Genomic DNA, 16,491 nt, shown 5'->3' on the forward strand with positions numbered 1-16,491 from the left:
CTTCAGAGTTTTGCTGGAGTATAGTTATGTAGAACTGGGTGGCCTGCCTCCCATTTTCAGGGAACCACTGTGGCCAGAAACTTTTTTTTTTAATCATAAAAAGCACTTCTATAAATATATATTGGTGTATATAGCCTTTCTTTTTGTCATTGGCATTGGGTCAATCAGTATAAATATTTTAGTCACTTTCTGTCTAATTTCAAATTGCTTTCCAGACTGGTTGGACAATTTGCAGCTTGGCAAATTATGTATTAGTATGCCTATCTTTCTATTATCCCTTCAACACTGAGTGTTCCCATCTTGGTTAAATTATTGGATATAGCAAGTGGAATGTTGGAGAGGATGTGGGAAAACAGGGACACTGATACATTGTTGGTGGAATTGTGAACATATCCAGCCATTCTGGAGAGCAATTTGGAACTATGCTCAAAAAGTTATCAAACTGTGCATACCCTTTGATACAGCAGTGTTTCTACTGGGCTTATACCCCAAAGAGATACTAAAGAAAGGAAAGGAACCTATATGTGCCAAAATGTTTGTGGCAGCCCTGTTTGTAGTGGCTAGAAGCTGGAAAATGAATGGATGCCCATTAATTGGAGAATGGTTGAGTAAATTGTGGTATATGAATGTTATGGAATATTATTGTTCTATAAGAAATGACCAGCGGGATGAATACAGAGAGGACTGGCAAGACTTACATGAACTGATGCTAAGTGAAATGAGCAGAACCAGGAGATCATTATATACCTCAACAATGATACTGTTTGAGGATGTATTCTGATGGAAGTGGATCTCTTCGATAAAGAGATCTAATTCAGTTTCAATTGATCAAGGATGGACAGAAGCAGCTACACCCAAAGAAAGAACACTGGGAAATGAATATAAACTGCTTGCATTTTTGTTTTTCTTCCCGGGTTATTTATACCTTCTGAATCCAATTCTCCCTGTGCAACAAGAGAACTGTTTGATACTGCACACATATATTGTATCTAGGATATACTGTAACCTATTTAACATGTAAAGGACTGCTTGCCATCTGGAGGAGAGGGTGGAGGGAGGGAAGGGAAAAATTGGAACAGAAGTGAGTGCAAGGGATAATGTTGTAAAAAATTACCATGGGTTCTGTCAATAAAAAGTTATTAAAAAAATTATTGCGTATAAAACAAAACCTCAAAGTTATTTTAATTTGCATTGCATTTATTATTACTGATTAAGAGCATCCTTCTATATGGTTTATAAATGTAATTCTTTTAAAACTTCATATTTTTTGACTTACCTATAGAATAATAAAACCAAAAATGAATCATTAGGAGATTTTAAAAAAGCATACAAGGATTTAAAAATGTAGGTAAGACTTAAAGAAATAGGAGAAATAAAAGTGGAGGAACGGAATGTTGAAACACTGTGATTAATTTGTAATAGCCTTCCAGATTTATGGTGTTCCCTCTTTTGTAAGCAATAATCACTAGAGAGACTATTGCTTTTAAAAAATGGGATTTTATAGCAGCAAGTCAAGATTTTTGTAAAATTTTAAAATACGATGTCACTATAAACTGTTATTACTGAAGACTCCATCCAGTCCCCCCCCCCTTTTTTTTTTTCATTTTTGTGCCCAGCTCATTCTACATCTGTTGTATTTTCCAGGATTTTTGTGTATGTATAAAATCTCTCAGGTTTTCCTTGGAGAAACAAATAAAGAAAGTTGATAAAGATGGAATTGGCTTCACAGGATAACCCTACCTTAAGAAACATCATTTCATGGTCCTTTGGTCATTTTATATTTCAATGTTCTTGATAAATGAAAACATAAAAAGTACTTTGAAATAGTGTAATTATAGCTTATATACCAAAATATATTCCAGAGAATGAAGAAGAAAAGAAATTATATGGAGACTATGGCAAAATCCTACAATGTTAAATGAATATTTCATTTCCCATTTGTTGCCATTCCTCTGGAATATATATTGCATTACTAGATACTTCATTCTGTAAGATAACTTCAGTCTTGGTACTCATACTTTATCAATGCCCTCTGCCTTGAGGTGGAATGAAGAATTCCACTCCTACTTCACATTTAAGGAAAAAAAAACTCAGGTCAACCATCTCTTTTTATTTTTTTATTCAATTTTTTTTCTTTGCTCCAATTTTTTTCCCTTTTTTCTATTTCTGATCCATTGATAACACTCCACATTACAAATGTGTAAAAGCATGCACATATAATGTTAACTATGTTTCTCCACTTCTCCTACCCCATACGGTCTACTCAGAAGAAAAAAAAGGAAAGAGAGAGAAAAAAATATATATGCATCAGTCTTCATTTTGAGTCAGATTTCTTTTGAGAGGTGGATAGCTTTATGAATCCTTTGGAACTGTGGGGGATCATTGTGTTGATTATAGTTGTTATACCTCTTTAAAAGTTTTTTTGTGTTTTTTGAGGTTTTTTTTTGAGGAGGCAATACACAGCTAGGAAATGTTAAGTGTCTGAGTTCAGATTTGAAATGGGTCCTTCTGACTTCAGGACTGGTGCTCCAACCATTGTTCCACCTAGCTGCTTCAGTATTTATCTTTATAATACTGCCATTATTGAATACATTATTCTCCTGATTCTGTTCACTTCACTTTACATCAATTCATACAGATCTTTTCAAGTATTCCAAAGCATTCATGTGCTATAATTTGTTAGCTATTCCCCACTTGATAGGCATCCCTTAAAGTTCCAGTTCTTTGGCGCTATAAAAAAAGAGCTGCTGTAAATATTTTTGTATATTAGTTATCCTTTTCTCTTTCTTTAATATCTTTGGGGTACAGTCCTGGAGGTGATAATCCTGGGTCAAAACACATTTATAATTTTTTTTATTGAAGCTTTTTATTTTCAAAACATATGCAAGGATTATTTTTCATCATTGACCCTTGCAAAACTTTGTGTTGCAATTCCCTCTTCCTCCCATCTCCTCTCCTACATGGCAAGTAGGGAATGTACACTTTCATAGCTTTTTGTACAACATTCCAAATTGCTTTCCTAAGTGAGTGGTTGGATTTGTCCAATAGTAAGTACATTAGTATAATTATTTTTTTCACATTCTCCCAGTATTTGTCATTTTTCTTTTTTGTCATCTTAGTGGAAACTCAAAATTGTTTTAATTTGTATTTAAATTTTTTTTTCTTTTCTCCCAGTTACATGTAGAAACAACATTTTTTTTTGGGGGGGTTATACATATACATTATTATTGTTATTTTTTTTTATTACATATTTCCTTATAAATCATGTTGGGAGAGAAACATCCGAACAAAAGGAAAAAAACTACAAGAGGAGGAAAAAAAAATAAGTAAAAGAAAAAAAGTAAACATAGCATGTATTGATTTATATTTACTAAATTACATTTATTGAATTAAAGCATTTTTTCCCTATGACTATTGATAACTTAGATGTCTTCTTTTGACCTATCATTTAACCATTTATCAGTTGGGGAATAGCTTTGTTTTTATATATCAGAGAAATTTGCTGCAAAGATTTCCCCTCCTTTAGAGGTATATAAGATAAGTGTTATTTTCATTTTAAGGAAATCTCTTTTATTTCTGTGCTTTCAAGTATTTTTTAAAAATAGTAATGGTTTTCCTGCATTTATTGAAATAATTGATTATTAATTAATTAACATGGCCAGTTATGCTTATAGTTTTCCTAATCTTGAACCAGTTTTTTATTCCTCCTATAAATTTAGCCTGCTTAGAGTATCAGATCTTTGTGGTAAATAGTATTTTCCTTTCTAGTATTTCATCTAAAATTTTTGCATCAATACTCATGAGTAAAACTGGTTTATAATTTCCTGCAGCTTATGTCTCTTTAACTAGTGTGATAAGAGTGTATAAGTGTGTGTACCATTTTCTTTTATTTTACATTTCATCCATTAGCAAGAATGTATGAAATACCTACAATATGCCAGGCATAGGAATGGTTAACTGTTAGAAGTATAAATAGAAAAATGAGATTGCATCTGACCTTAATGAGTTTTTGTTGTTCTTGGGCAGATATTGCACATATGAGGGAGGGAAAGCCAGGCAATAAAACTGTTATTTGAATTGTCATAGGGATTTAAAAAAAAAAATTGTCTTTTTGCTATGTTATATTCTAAATTAGGAAACACTTTCAGATTACATCTATCCTTTGAGAGCTTTCTTGTAAGGAAGTAAATCTAAGAATACAGTGACTTCATCTGAAAGTTCATGCAAATTTTATACTTATAGCTCTCTCCAAGTTCCTTAAAACAAAAAAGTTTTAAATTTAAATACAAAATAGGAAAAGGAAAAAAAAAATTGCCATATATACAAAAAAAAGGAGAGGATTAAAAATATAAAGAAATACATTTCCATTTCAAGAAAGCCTATATAATAAATATTACACATTGTGTTCAGAATTGTCCATCTTTTCTTTGCTTCCTTGTAGGTTTTCTTTTGTTCTCTGCTGGACATTTTTTCCTTTCTTTTTTTTCCTCTTCCTCCCACCCTTTCCCTTCATCCCCACAAATTATATATATACATATACATCCCTAAAAATAATACATATACATACATATACATATACACAGATATCTATAATACACATATGTACACCTATATGTTCATATGCATCTACATGAGAGCATACTATGCCTTTTGTCTTGTTTCTATGAATGCGAATTATGTCTTCTTTCCTAAGTCTTTCTTTCCACATTTTTCTGACTTCACTAACTCATCATTTTCTATATTTCACTATAGCACTATTTCAACCTCATAATGTCTATTTATTTTAGTCTAAACAATATTGATTAATATGGCTGACATATAGTATAATTTCCTTATTTTTCTCTTTGATGAAATCTATTTTAATTTTAACTTTGAGATCATGATTTCTACCCCTGCTTTTTTGCATAATAAATAACACTTTTGATCTTTATTTTATGTTTGTATTTCTTATTTCATATTCCTCCTGATTTCTCCATTTCTTTACTTCTATCTGCTACCTTGCCTCCCTCCAAGAATCCCTTCCTTACCCTTTCCCCATACCTTTTCCCTCTTGCTCTCTTGTTTCTATTCAAATTTAGAAGACTTTTATAGCTTTCCCATTTTGTGCGTGTGTGTGTGTGGGGGGGGTGGGGGTGGGGGGTGGTGGTGGGTGTGTGTGGGTGTGGGTGTGTGTATTTTACTCTTTATCCCATTCTCCTTAATCCATATACCTGTCTATACTCCCCATCCTATTCCTTTATCCTCTTTATTTTATTTTATTTTATTTTTTTTATAAATTTAGAATACTTTTATTCACATTTTAATGTATATGTTCTCTCTTTTGCCTAGATCTGTTGGGAATAAGTTCCCTCTAAAATGCCTTCTTATCCATTCCCCTCTCCTTATCACCTTACCTTTTTATTTCTTTCTGGTTTCAAAAGACTTTTATATCCTTCTATTGTGCCCATTCCTGATGACTACCAATACTCCTTCCCCGTCTAATTTTTCTGTGAGTTTTCCCTCTCATTTATGTAAGATTATTATTATGCTTTTCTTTTTAGAATCTTGTCATAGTTCTGCCCCCATCTTTCTTTTAAATTGCCCAATTACTAATGGTATTCTTAGACAAATGGTTTATTTTTCCACATATTTACAAATATTCTGGCCTTATTGAGTCCTTTGTTTTTGAAGTTTATCTTATATTTCTTTTGGATCTTGTATATCAGATTTTCTCTTAAATTCAGGTTTTTTTTCACACCAGTGTCCTGAAAGTCTGGCAGTTCATTAAATGTCTTTTTTTTTTTTCCTTTCAGGATTATGCTTAATAATTCTGGGTATGATATTTCTGGCCACAACCCCAGTTCTTTTGCTCTTTGATACATAGAATTCCAAGTCCTATGATCTTTAAATGTAGTTGCTGCTAGGTCTTGTAAAATTATTTATGGCAATATTATTTTTCCCCCTTTCATCCCCTATCCTATTGAAAAGAAAAAAGAAAAAAAAAACACTCTTTGTAACATATATATATATATATATATATATATAGTTAAGTAAAACAGATTTCCTCATTTTTTTTTTTTTAATCTTAATTCTGTACCCTAAATCGATCACCTATCAGCAAGTGGACAGCATATTTCATCATCTACCCTCTGGAATCACGGATAATTGTTTCATTGATTGTTGTTCTTCAGTTTTCATGTTGTTTGTCTTTATAATGTAGTTAACAAATAAATTGCCTTCATGGTTTTCCTCATTCTGTTCTTTTAAAAGCTCTCAAAACAATGTGTGTGCTTTACTCCAGTTAATTATCACTGGTCTACTTAGACTTAAAAGCAATCAGGAAAGGTCCTTTACTTGCAAAAATACTTATAGCTTCTCTTTTTGTGATGGTAAAAACTGGAAACTAACAAATTGGAGACTAAAGAAATGCCTGTCTATCAGTTAAATAATAGTAGAGCAAATTGTGTAATATGAAAGTGATAGAATACTATTTTGCACTAAAAACAGAGAAAATAGATTATTTCAAAGAAATATGGATAAGATTTATATGTACCAATACAGAGTGAAGTGAGCAGAATCTGATTTTTTTTTTTTTTTTTAACAATTACATCAGTATTATAAAAACAGTCACAGGTTTTTGAGCAGGTCCATTTAATAGTAGATTATTACATTCTTTTTAGTACTGATGATAGCATTGATTTAATTATTATTTTCTAAACAAAAGGTGAAAAACTTAAAGGTAAACATGGAAATGTTGGTACCAGAGCAGAAGGAAAGTTTCTTTTACTGGATGGGCTCCGGAAGAGATGAACCATGGTCTAGGATCATTTAGATATTAAGGTCTGAGGTAAAAATGTACTCTCATTATGTTGTGGCAAACTTTTAGCAATCTCCAAAGTGAGTGAATTAGCTATGGATGAGAAGGGGGAAATGACAGTGGACTTTGGCAAATGCAGGGGTGTGTGTGTGTGTGTGTGTGTGTGTGTGTGTGTGTGTGTATTTTCTCTTAGTAATTAAGGAGTTACTTGACTTAACTTTTTTTCTTTTTTAATTTATTACTGTCTTTTGTTGTAGAGGGCCAGAATTCTGGAAAGTAGACTTGAAACAAGGTGTTAACTCAGTGGAACTGATGAGATGATGGTTCTCTAGTTCACATATATACTTAGTATGGTGATGTAATGGTTCTCTAGTTCACACATATTCAGTATGCTGTAATGTTATAATTGTACTAAGGTATATAAGGGCGGAGAAGGACTGGAAATGAGACATTCTGTCTTTGACCATTCTCTTGCTGGCTTTCCTGCCTCTTGCAGTCCTGCATTAAAATCAAGGTTGGTCCCGAGGGCTTCCAGAAAGCTAGCGCAGACATTACATTTTGATTCTGTGTTTCTTTTATTTTCAGTACATGTGGAAATGCCTATGCCTTTTCTTGGGGGGAGGTGGTGAGACAACTGGTATTAAATGACTTAGTTAGGATCAAACTCTTAAGTGTTTTGAGTTTGGATTTGAACTCTGGTCCACCTGACTCCAGAGCTGCTGCCTTATGCCTTTTCATAAGATTTTTTTTTTTCTATCCCTTTATTTCCATCCCAGAGTAAAAGCCTATTAGGTTAAACCTTCTTTATTTAATCCACTTTTGTAAATGAGACAGAAGTGATTTAGGTATCCTTACTACTGTGTTAAGCATTTCAGGTGTGCAATTCTAATGAAGCTCAAAGACTCACCCTCCCTACTTTGTCCTTGGTGTTATATAGCTCCTGAACTGGACTTCTGAGTGCCATTTATGAAGCACATCTGCTGCTCTAAAAGTGAGGGGGCCTTTGGACAGAGTGGCTGACATCACTTGCCATAAGCCAGGGCCACTAATAAAGGATGTTGAAAATAGTTATATATTTAGTTTGAGTCAGCATTGCTCTCCCAGATATGATTGCTTTCCCATATGATTTATGCCTTTCATTCAGGCATTCAGGTTTAGATTTAAACTCCACCATACAAGCTCTTGGAAATCTATTGCAGACTACAGCCGTCCTTTGGTCAACATCAGTAGTGGTAGGAGGGGTGAGGAGATGTTTTCTTGGGTTAACTCTGCAACTTGGTGGCATATAATTTTAATTTGTCATTGGTACATTAATCTGTGAGCACTAATCAAAAACATTAAAGTGAAATTCTTTTTAAAAAGTTCTTTGGTATCATAAGGTTCTATTTGGGGAAAAAAATCTGAAAGACAAAGTAGGATATAAAGAGCAAATTTACTTCGCAGAAACATTGTATGACTTTTATTCCCTTTCCCCTTTTGCAAAAATGTCCTACATCTTTAAACCTTGATCTCCTTAATGTTTTGCACACTATGATATAATATCTTTCTGCTGAAGTTTGCGATGTGAATTTATATAACCTCCTTTCTCCCCTTTTATTCTTGTTTTGGTATGTAATTTGCATATTTCCACCATGCGAAAGTCATTTTCTATGGTTGGAAAAGACTTTTTTCCTACAGTGTGAACAAATCATTCTTTGTTCTTCTTATTGTGCCTTCAAACTGGTACATCCGGTTAATGCCCCAAACAACAAAAGTCTGTCAACAGAAATTAAAACAACAGCATGAACAAAGGCAGAAAATCATGTGGGGCTCTTAGGGAGTTTTTCTCCCCCTTTGCTCCCTTCTTTCAAGTGCTTTGAGACTCCATTAGACAACTTGGAATGTGACACAGGATATTTATTCCTCATGAAGTTATGTTGGTACTTTTGAGCTTGTTGGGGCTTTGTCTATATTTGAAAAGATCTTTATGAAGTACTTAAAAGTTTACTTTCAGTTTTGAAAGCCTTTTTTTATATAGTAATTTTACAACTGATTTCTAGACTTAAGAAGGACGTTTCAAAAATTTTCCAGTGATCAGAAGGGACATAATTTTCAATCGGATCTTATTTTAAAAAGTGACTACAAAATAGAATCCTCCTGATATTCTGAGTGCCTGCGCTTTCATTGTAGCTCCTGTACCTGAACTAAGCACTGCTTTTATTTTAAAATGTCTTTTTAAATTTAAGATTTTTATACGCACATACAATGACACTGAGGTTTAGCAAAAGACTACTGACAAAGCTCATCTAGTCCAAGTTTTCTTTTTTTATACAGGAGAGAATCTCTTAGAGGACAAGTGATTTGCCTAGTTTCAGGTAGTCTTATGGAAAAGTTAGATTTTGAATGTATATATGATGTCTTTAAACCCCTTCCTCTTTCTATTACCTTTTTAAAGCTCTCTTTATTAACTCCTCTCCTGAAAGCTGAGACAGGAGTTGAAAGTTTGGAACTCAGCTAGAATGCCTCAAAATTCTGTTTTCAGTTTTGGTAGGTTGAGGAATCTTAGGTTCATATCCTATAACAGTCATAAATTATGATGGATTCATTTATTCTTCTCAAATTAGAAAGAAACTGATAAACTAATTATAGATTGAATAAGAAAAGGATTCTAGAGGTTTAACGATAGTGGTTATGAAGGAGAGAGCATTTTATGATCTTTCCCCTCCCGCTCCATTTCTTGTTCTAAGTATGATGGGAGGCCAAGAAAAGGGATTACTTGGCATGGCAGATTTGTTTGGTAGCTGTTACATTGAAAAGATGTTATATTCAGATTTCAAAATTTTTTTTTTCCTGCATCAAAGAAAACTCTTGTATGTATTAGATACAATGAACATACGCCTTTATCATATCATGGACATGCCAAGACGAATTTGTGCCTTTCTCTGTTCAGTATAATTGAGAGCAGCAGTTGAGTTTTAAAAGTTTTGGCCCACTTTGGATGGTATTCTTAGTGTTAGGTCTTATTTTCTTTGAAATAGAAGCTTAACTTCTGGCAGGCTTGAAGAGGGATAAATTTGTGAAATATTAGAATATTGTATGAATTATACTTTTCATTCTTTTAACTTGCCCATTTCTCCTCAATTAATATTAAGTGGTTATTCACTTAGGTGAAAGAGTTCTACAGTTGAAAAGCATCTTTAACTATTACAAACTCTTAGACTCAAAACATTCCTTACATTTGGATGAGGCATCCTAGTCCAATCCTATAATTTAAATTTTTTCTTATTATGAACTTTAAAAATCATAAGAATATACATTTTGATATATGAAGATGATTTAAAAAAAAAGAATTGCAGACTTTTGTTTTATATCATTTGATTTTTTTCCCCCTGAGGCAATTGGGGTTAAGTGACTTACCCAGGGTCACACAGCTAGGAAGTGTTAAGTAAGTCTGAGGCCAGATTTGAATTTAGGTCCTCCTGATTTCAGGACTGGTGCTCTATCCAGTACACCAACTAGCTGCCCCCATACCATTTGGTTTTTAAATGTTTATTTTAAATTTTATGAAGCAATAATACATTTTGCTGTTTGTGTCACACTCTCACCTTTTAAAAATATTAAAAAATTTTTTTTTGCCACAATTTATTTTCATATCTGCTAAATATCTCCCTGTGCCTCTAGCTCAGAGAATCATCCTTTATAATTAAGTGGGGTTTTTTTTAAACAAAAAGAAAAAGTAGAGAAGAAAAAATGTACTTTTTAAAAAGCCGAGATTTTATGAAAGTTTCCACTCCCTTGGTCCTCATCTCCTCCCACTTGTGTAAAATAATAGAGAAACTTCTCTGCTTTAGGGCTAATCTTAACCTTGAAATATCATAATCTTTTAATTTCTTTTTAAAAAATTTTTTTTCCTTGATATTTTTTGATTTTACATTGCCTACATTTTTTCCCTTTTCCTCTCCCCCTTCTCCCTTCCTTTTTCCTTTCTTCTCCTTCTCTGCTTCCCTTCCCCTTTTTAATTCCCTCTTTCCCTTCCTGACTCCTTCCTTCTCTCCCTCCCCTCCTTCTCTTTCCCCTCCATTCCTTTCTCTTTCTTCTTCCCTCTCTTCCTTTGTATTTTATTTTTCGAAATACATGGCAAAGATAATTTTCAACATTCACCTTTACAAAACCTTGTATTCCAAAGTTTTCTTTTTCTCCCTTTCCCCCCTACCTTAGACCTCAAGCAATTTACTATAGGTTAAACAGTGAAATTCTTCTAAACATATCCCCATATTCTTCATGCTATAAGAGAAAAAAAATCAGGTCAAAAAGGAAAAAAATGAGAAAGAAAAGAAAAACCCAAGCAAACAAATAGCAATCACAAAAAGGTGAAAATACTAGGCTTTGATCCATATTTGTGTTTATCATTCTCTCTTTGCATACAGATGGCTCTTTCTACCACAAGTTTAATGGAATTGTCTTGAATCACCTCATTGTTGAAAAGAGCCAACCTCAGAGTTGAAAAGAAACAGTTGATTGTAACATAATCTTATTTTTGTGTACAATAGTTTCTTTGTTCTCTTTACTTTACTGTGCATCAGTTCATTTAAGTCTTTCCAGGTTTTTCTGAAATCAGCCTGTTCATCATTTCTTATAGAACAATCATATTCCATTACATTCATGTACTGTAACTTATTCAGCCATTCCCTAATTGAGGGACATCCATTCATTTTCTAGTAAGGAGGGCTTAACTGGCTGGACCAAAAATTTGAAACGCTTTGCAGATTTGTATGTCATCCTTATGTAAGGGCCATGCTAATCTTCTATGTATTGTTCCACTTTTAGTGTATGTGCTGCTGAAACAAGCACTTCTAGTTATTTTGAATCACAAAATTTGTACTATTAATGTTTTTGTTTTCTTAATGATCTCCTTGAGTCATTGCTTATGCCATTCTATGCCTAGCATTAGAATCTCTAGGGCAGGACATTTAAATCACTTTATTTGCATAAATCAGAATTTTTATGGCAAGATCTTGAATATGTAGGCTGTGTAATTTTTTCTGAAATATGGTATAAAATGTTCCTGTAGGCCTAATTTCTACAAGACTGTTTTCCAGTTTTAAAAAAATATACATATACATACAGATATATGTATATATGTGTGTATGTATGTATCTGTCTACTATTTTAATCTTCATAACAACTCTATTGAGTAGGTGCCATTATTTTCCCCATTTCACATGTAAAGAAACTGAGCCCAAGAGGTTACATGATTTGCCCCAGTGCCACAGAGATAGTAAATGCCTAAAAGTAGTAATGTCTGAAAAGATATCAGAACTAAAGTCTTTTTGCCTTGAATTTATCGCTCTATTCATTTTAATAGCAATTCTTACCTAATAGAGAGTTCTTTCCTAAGTAACTTATGTTTTCTGGTTTATCTGGATTATTAAATTCCATTATTTCTGGTTCTCTCTTGTCAAGCTGCTTCCATTTATCTATTTTTCTATTTTTAAAAAAATTAATACCAAATGTTTTTGATGATTGTTGCTTTATGATATGGCTTGATTCTTGAAAGTGCTATCTTCATTCCCATTTTAAAAAAAGAAACTCACTCATTTCCTTTGGTATTCTATTTTGTTTCTCCAAATGAATTTTGTCATTGTTTTATTTAACACTTTCGTTTTACAAATGAGGGAATTGAGGTCCAGATAGGGGAGAAGACTAGTACAACATTACACAGCCATCTAGTGGCTGAGTCAGAACCAGAACTTGTATCTCATGACTACTTATGGTTTCAGTGCATATTACAAAATATTGTTTTACAGTTTATTTTTCATTTACTTTTTAATCAAAAAATATGTTTTGTGCCTTGGCACAACAGTAAATTAAAAAAAAAAAAGCAGTAGACCTGCTATCTTTCTATTCAGTAAACCATTATTAAAATTTTATGTCTCTGTTTGGAAGAAAAAGTAGGAAATATACCTAAATATTGTACCTTTTACAGAATGTGTATTTACGATCAAAGAGCTAATACAATTCAGTTTTTGAGGAACATCTGTGATTCTTGAACTCTGGGAAGTTGAACTAAATAACCTTTGAAGTACTTCTATTATAATTCTAAAATTTTATTTTGTGATATAAAATAAATTAAGGAACTGCTATTATAGACATCATTTTACCTGAATGTAATTTCAGATTTATAAAGAAGTTTTTGAAATATAAAAGTTTTACAATAAATTTTTCTGGAAAAGCTAAGTTTCTGTCTTATCTCTCAGATATAAGATAATATTGGGATAACAGCCATATGACCAAGGATGTTACTTTATCTCCCTGTTCTTGCTTTTATGTTCTAGAGGTGGTACCAGTCTTCATTGATGGGAGGGAAGTTCCATAAAACCCATGAAATAACATGTATTTGTCATATTTAACACATATACATGATTAGAAATAATTCTGTTTTTGAAGAGTAAAATAATACATTTCATTGTCAACTTTCCATATTATAGGGAAAAATATGTTGCAAATTATTCATCAGTATCATGGCATCAGTAATGCTATCCAAAGATAAGAAGTCTGCATCCCTTTCTAAACTTACTTTTGCTGTCATAAGTATTTTAAAATGTTTTATTGCCATTGTTCCTCTTTTTGGGGGGAGCACTATCTATTAAGTACTGATAAAAGACTTGTATTATCTATGGTATTCTAATATGTTCAGATTTGTATTATTCAAAATTATAATTATGTGATATAAAGTAATTATACTTTATATACCCAAAAAACAAACAAAAAAAACCCTCAAAATTTCTGGCGTGTATATATTTTAGGTTCATAAATTTTTTGGTCAGGTGATGAGAGGTGTATTTCATCTTCTTGTTTTTTTGGATTTGTAGTTTGTTATTGAATTCATCAGGATTCTAATGTCTTTCTCATTTATTTTGCTTATAATGTTATCATTATGTAAATTGTTCTTGATGTTCTTTTGCAGCATCAGTTCATAAGAGTTTTCCAAGTTCTCCTTGAAATGTCTACTTCATCATTTGTTATGACACAGTAATATTCTGTTACATTCATATACCAGAGTTCTTTCTTGCTATTCTTCAGTTGGAGGGCACCCTTTAGTTTCCAATTTTTGGCTATCATGAAAAAAGCTGTTATAAATATTTTTGTACAAATAAATGCACTTCCTCTTTGATGTCTTTGGAGAGTGTAGGTCTATTAGTGTGATGACTAAGACAAAGAATATAATATATATGTATGTTTCATTATTTTCTTGACAAATTTCCCTGTTGTTTTCAAGAATGACTGCATCAATTCACAACTCTAACAGTTGCAATGGTGTTCCTACAACTTCTCCAATATTGATCACTTTCCTTTTTGTCATCTTTGTCAGTGTGAGAGATGTGAAATAGAACTTTAAAATTGCCTAAATTTGCATTTCTCTTATTATTTGTCACTTATGGAAGATCCAGAAATCAGAGAATACTTTTATATGACTTTTGACAGTTTATATATCTTCCTCTGAAAAGAAATATATCTATTTATTTATATTATCTATCTATCCTATCCGTATCCTTTGACCAGTTACCTTTGACCTTTGACTGGGAAGTGGTTCCTTATTTCTTTTAACCATGTATAATTTTACTGGTGCATTGTCTGATATCATGACTGCGACTTTTGTTTTTTTCTGTGATTCACTTTAGGCATGATAAATTCATTCATTTCATTCTTCATTTTATCACTTGTAAATCTCTGTTTCAAGTGTTTTGTTTGTAAATAACATTATTAGATCTGCTTTCTAATTCACTTTTCTATTATCCTCTGTTTTATGGACAAGTTTATCCCATTCAAGTTTCTAGTTATGATTGATATGTTTTTCCCTTCATTATATTGACTATTAAAATTTTTTCATTGTGAATTTAAATACCAAAGGAATACTTCCCTATTAATAGCAGAACACCCTAAAAAGGATTATTTTTTCCCATTCACTATTGGTAATCCCCTACACAAATCCAAGAGAAAGGAAAATAACTTCTTTAATTAGTCAAAAAAATGAATATACATTTCAAAAAATGCACATCTCTCTCTCTCTCTCTCTCTTTTTTTTTTAATACCTTGAGTCCACTTCTTATTCAGGAAATGGGTAGCATTCTTTATTGTATATTCTTTGAAGACATGTTTGGTCATTGCATAGATTGGAGTTATTTTTTAAAATTAATTTTAATATTTTTTATCTCAGTATTCCTTAGTTTCCTTCCGTCTGCCCTCTCAGAGAGCTCTTCCACATAACAAGTAATATAGAATAAGAAGATGAGACAGATATAATTTTAATACCAAAACTAGGGAAAGGAAAATGAAAAATGGGAAAGGGAAAAGTAAAGGAAAAAGGGCATTTAAAGGAATAATCATTTATTAAAAAACTTTTATGTGCAAGGCACTGTGTTAAGACTTTACTGATATATCAGTTGATCCTTATACTCTTATGATCCCTATTTTATAGTTGGGAAAACTGATGCATATTGAGGTTAAGTGACTTACCCAGAATCACACTGCTAGTTAGTGTTTGAGCTTAAAGTTGCACTTAGGCCAATTCTCTATCCTCTGTCCCACCTAACTGCCTAAAGTACCAACATCATTAATGAATATTAATTCAAAACATATATTTGCTAAATTTAATACAATACTCATATGAGCTAATAACAAAATGAAAAAAAAACCCCTAAAAAGTAAAGGCATAGAGGAACCATTGTTGTATCTTTGCATTTACCTTTTTGTAGAGGAAAAATATCAGGTCTTTACAATTCCTCTGAAGGCCCATTTCCCCCACCCTCCCATTCCTGAATCCCCCATTCTGTAGTTTTCTATTCAGTCTTGAAGGCTGAATTAATTCTTGATTGTTAACCAGTATATTTTTCCTTATTCAATTTCATATTCTGAGAGCTTTCATTTTTGTCTTGTGTGATCCTTGTTGTAGTTTCTTGGTACTTGAATTACTTATTTTTAAGTTTTTGAATTTTTTATTATTGAATTTATTATTATTTTGATTTTTTATTATTGAAGTCACTAATTTTTGATTGTTTAATTTTCAGAGTTCATTTTTTTGGATAAGATTTATCAGTTTTTCTTGCAAACTTCTTATTCTTCTTCCATTCTTTCTCAATAGCTTTCTTTTCTCTTTAAATTGCTAGCTTAATTTCTCCTAGATATTCACATAGTATTTGGGGAAAATCTGTTTTTTCCCTTGAGTTTCTGCTTGAAGTTTCTTACCACTTTTTAGAGATCTCTAGATTTTAATCATTAAAAATTATTTTTATTAAAGCTTTTTATTTTCAAAACATATGCATAGATAATTTTCAACATTCACCCTTGCAAAACCTTGTATTCCAAAATTTCTTCCCTTCCTCCCACCTCTTCCCCTAGATGAGTAGTAATCCAATATAAGTTAAGCATGTGCAGTTCTTTTACATATATTTCCACAATTATTATGCTGCATAAGAAAAATCAGATCAAAAAGGGAAAATATGAGAAAGAAAACAAAATGCACGCAAACAACAATAACAAATGAAAATACTATGTTGTGATCCACACTCAATTCTCATAGTTTTCTCTCAGGGTATAGATGACTCTCCTCATCACAAGATTATTGAAATTGGCCTAGATCATATCAGTGTTGAAAAGAGCCACATCCATCAGAATTGATCATTGTATGATTTTGCTGTTGCCGTGTACAATGATCT

At 32.2% G+C, this 16,491-nt stretch overlaps 1 protein-coding gene and 1 non-coding gene across 7 annotated transcripts in view; one reads left to right on the forward strand and one right to left on the reverse strand.

The window, feature by feature from the left end:
• The window catches only part of BCAS3 (BCAS3 microtubule associated cell migration factor), a 787,317-nt gene that overhangs the window by 47,382 nt on the left and 723,444 nt on the right, over nucleotides 1–16,491 (forward strand). The window lies entirely within an intron of this gene.
• On the reverse strand, nucleotides 11,520–11,626 carry LOC127563545 (U6 spliceosomal RNA). Its single transcript, XR_007953999.1, has one exon. It is a non-coding gene; the product is annotated as a U6 spliceosomal RNA (small nuclear RNA).

Source organism: Antechinus flavipes, chromosome 4, assembly GCF_016432865.1.
Source record: "Antechinus flavipes isolate AdamAnt ecotype Samford, QLD, Australia chromosome 4, AdamAnt_v2, whole genome shotgun sequence".
Taxonomy (NCBI): Eukaryota; Metazoa; Chordata; class Mammalia; order Dasyuromorphia; family Dasyuridae; genus Antechinus; species Antechinus flavipes.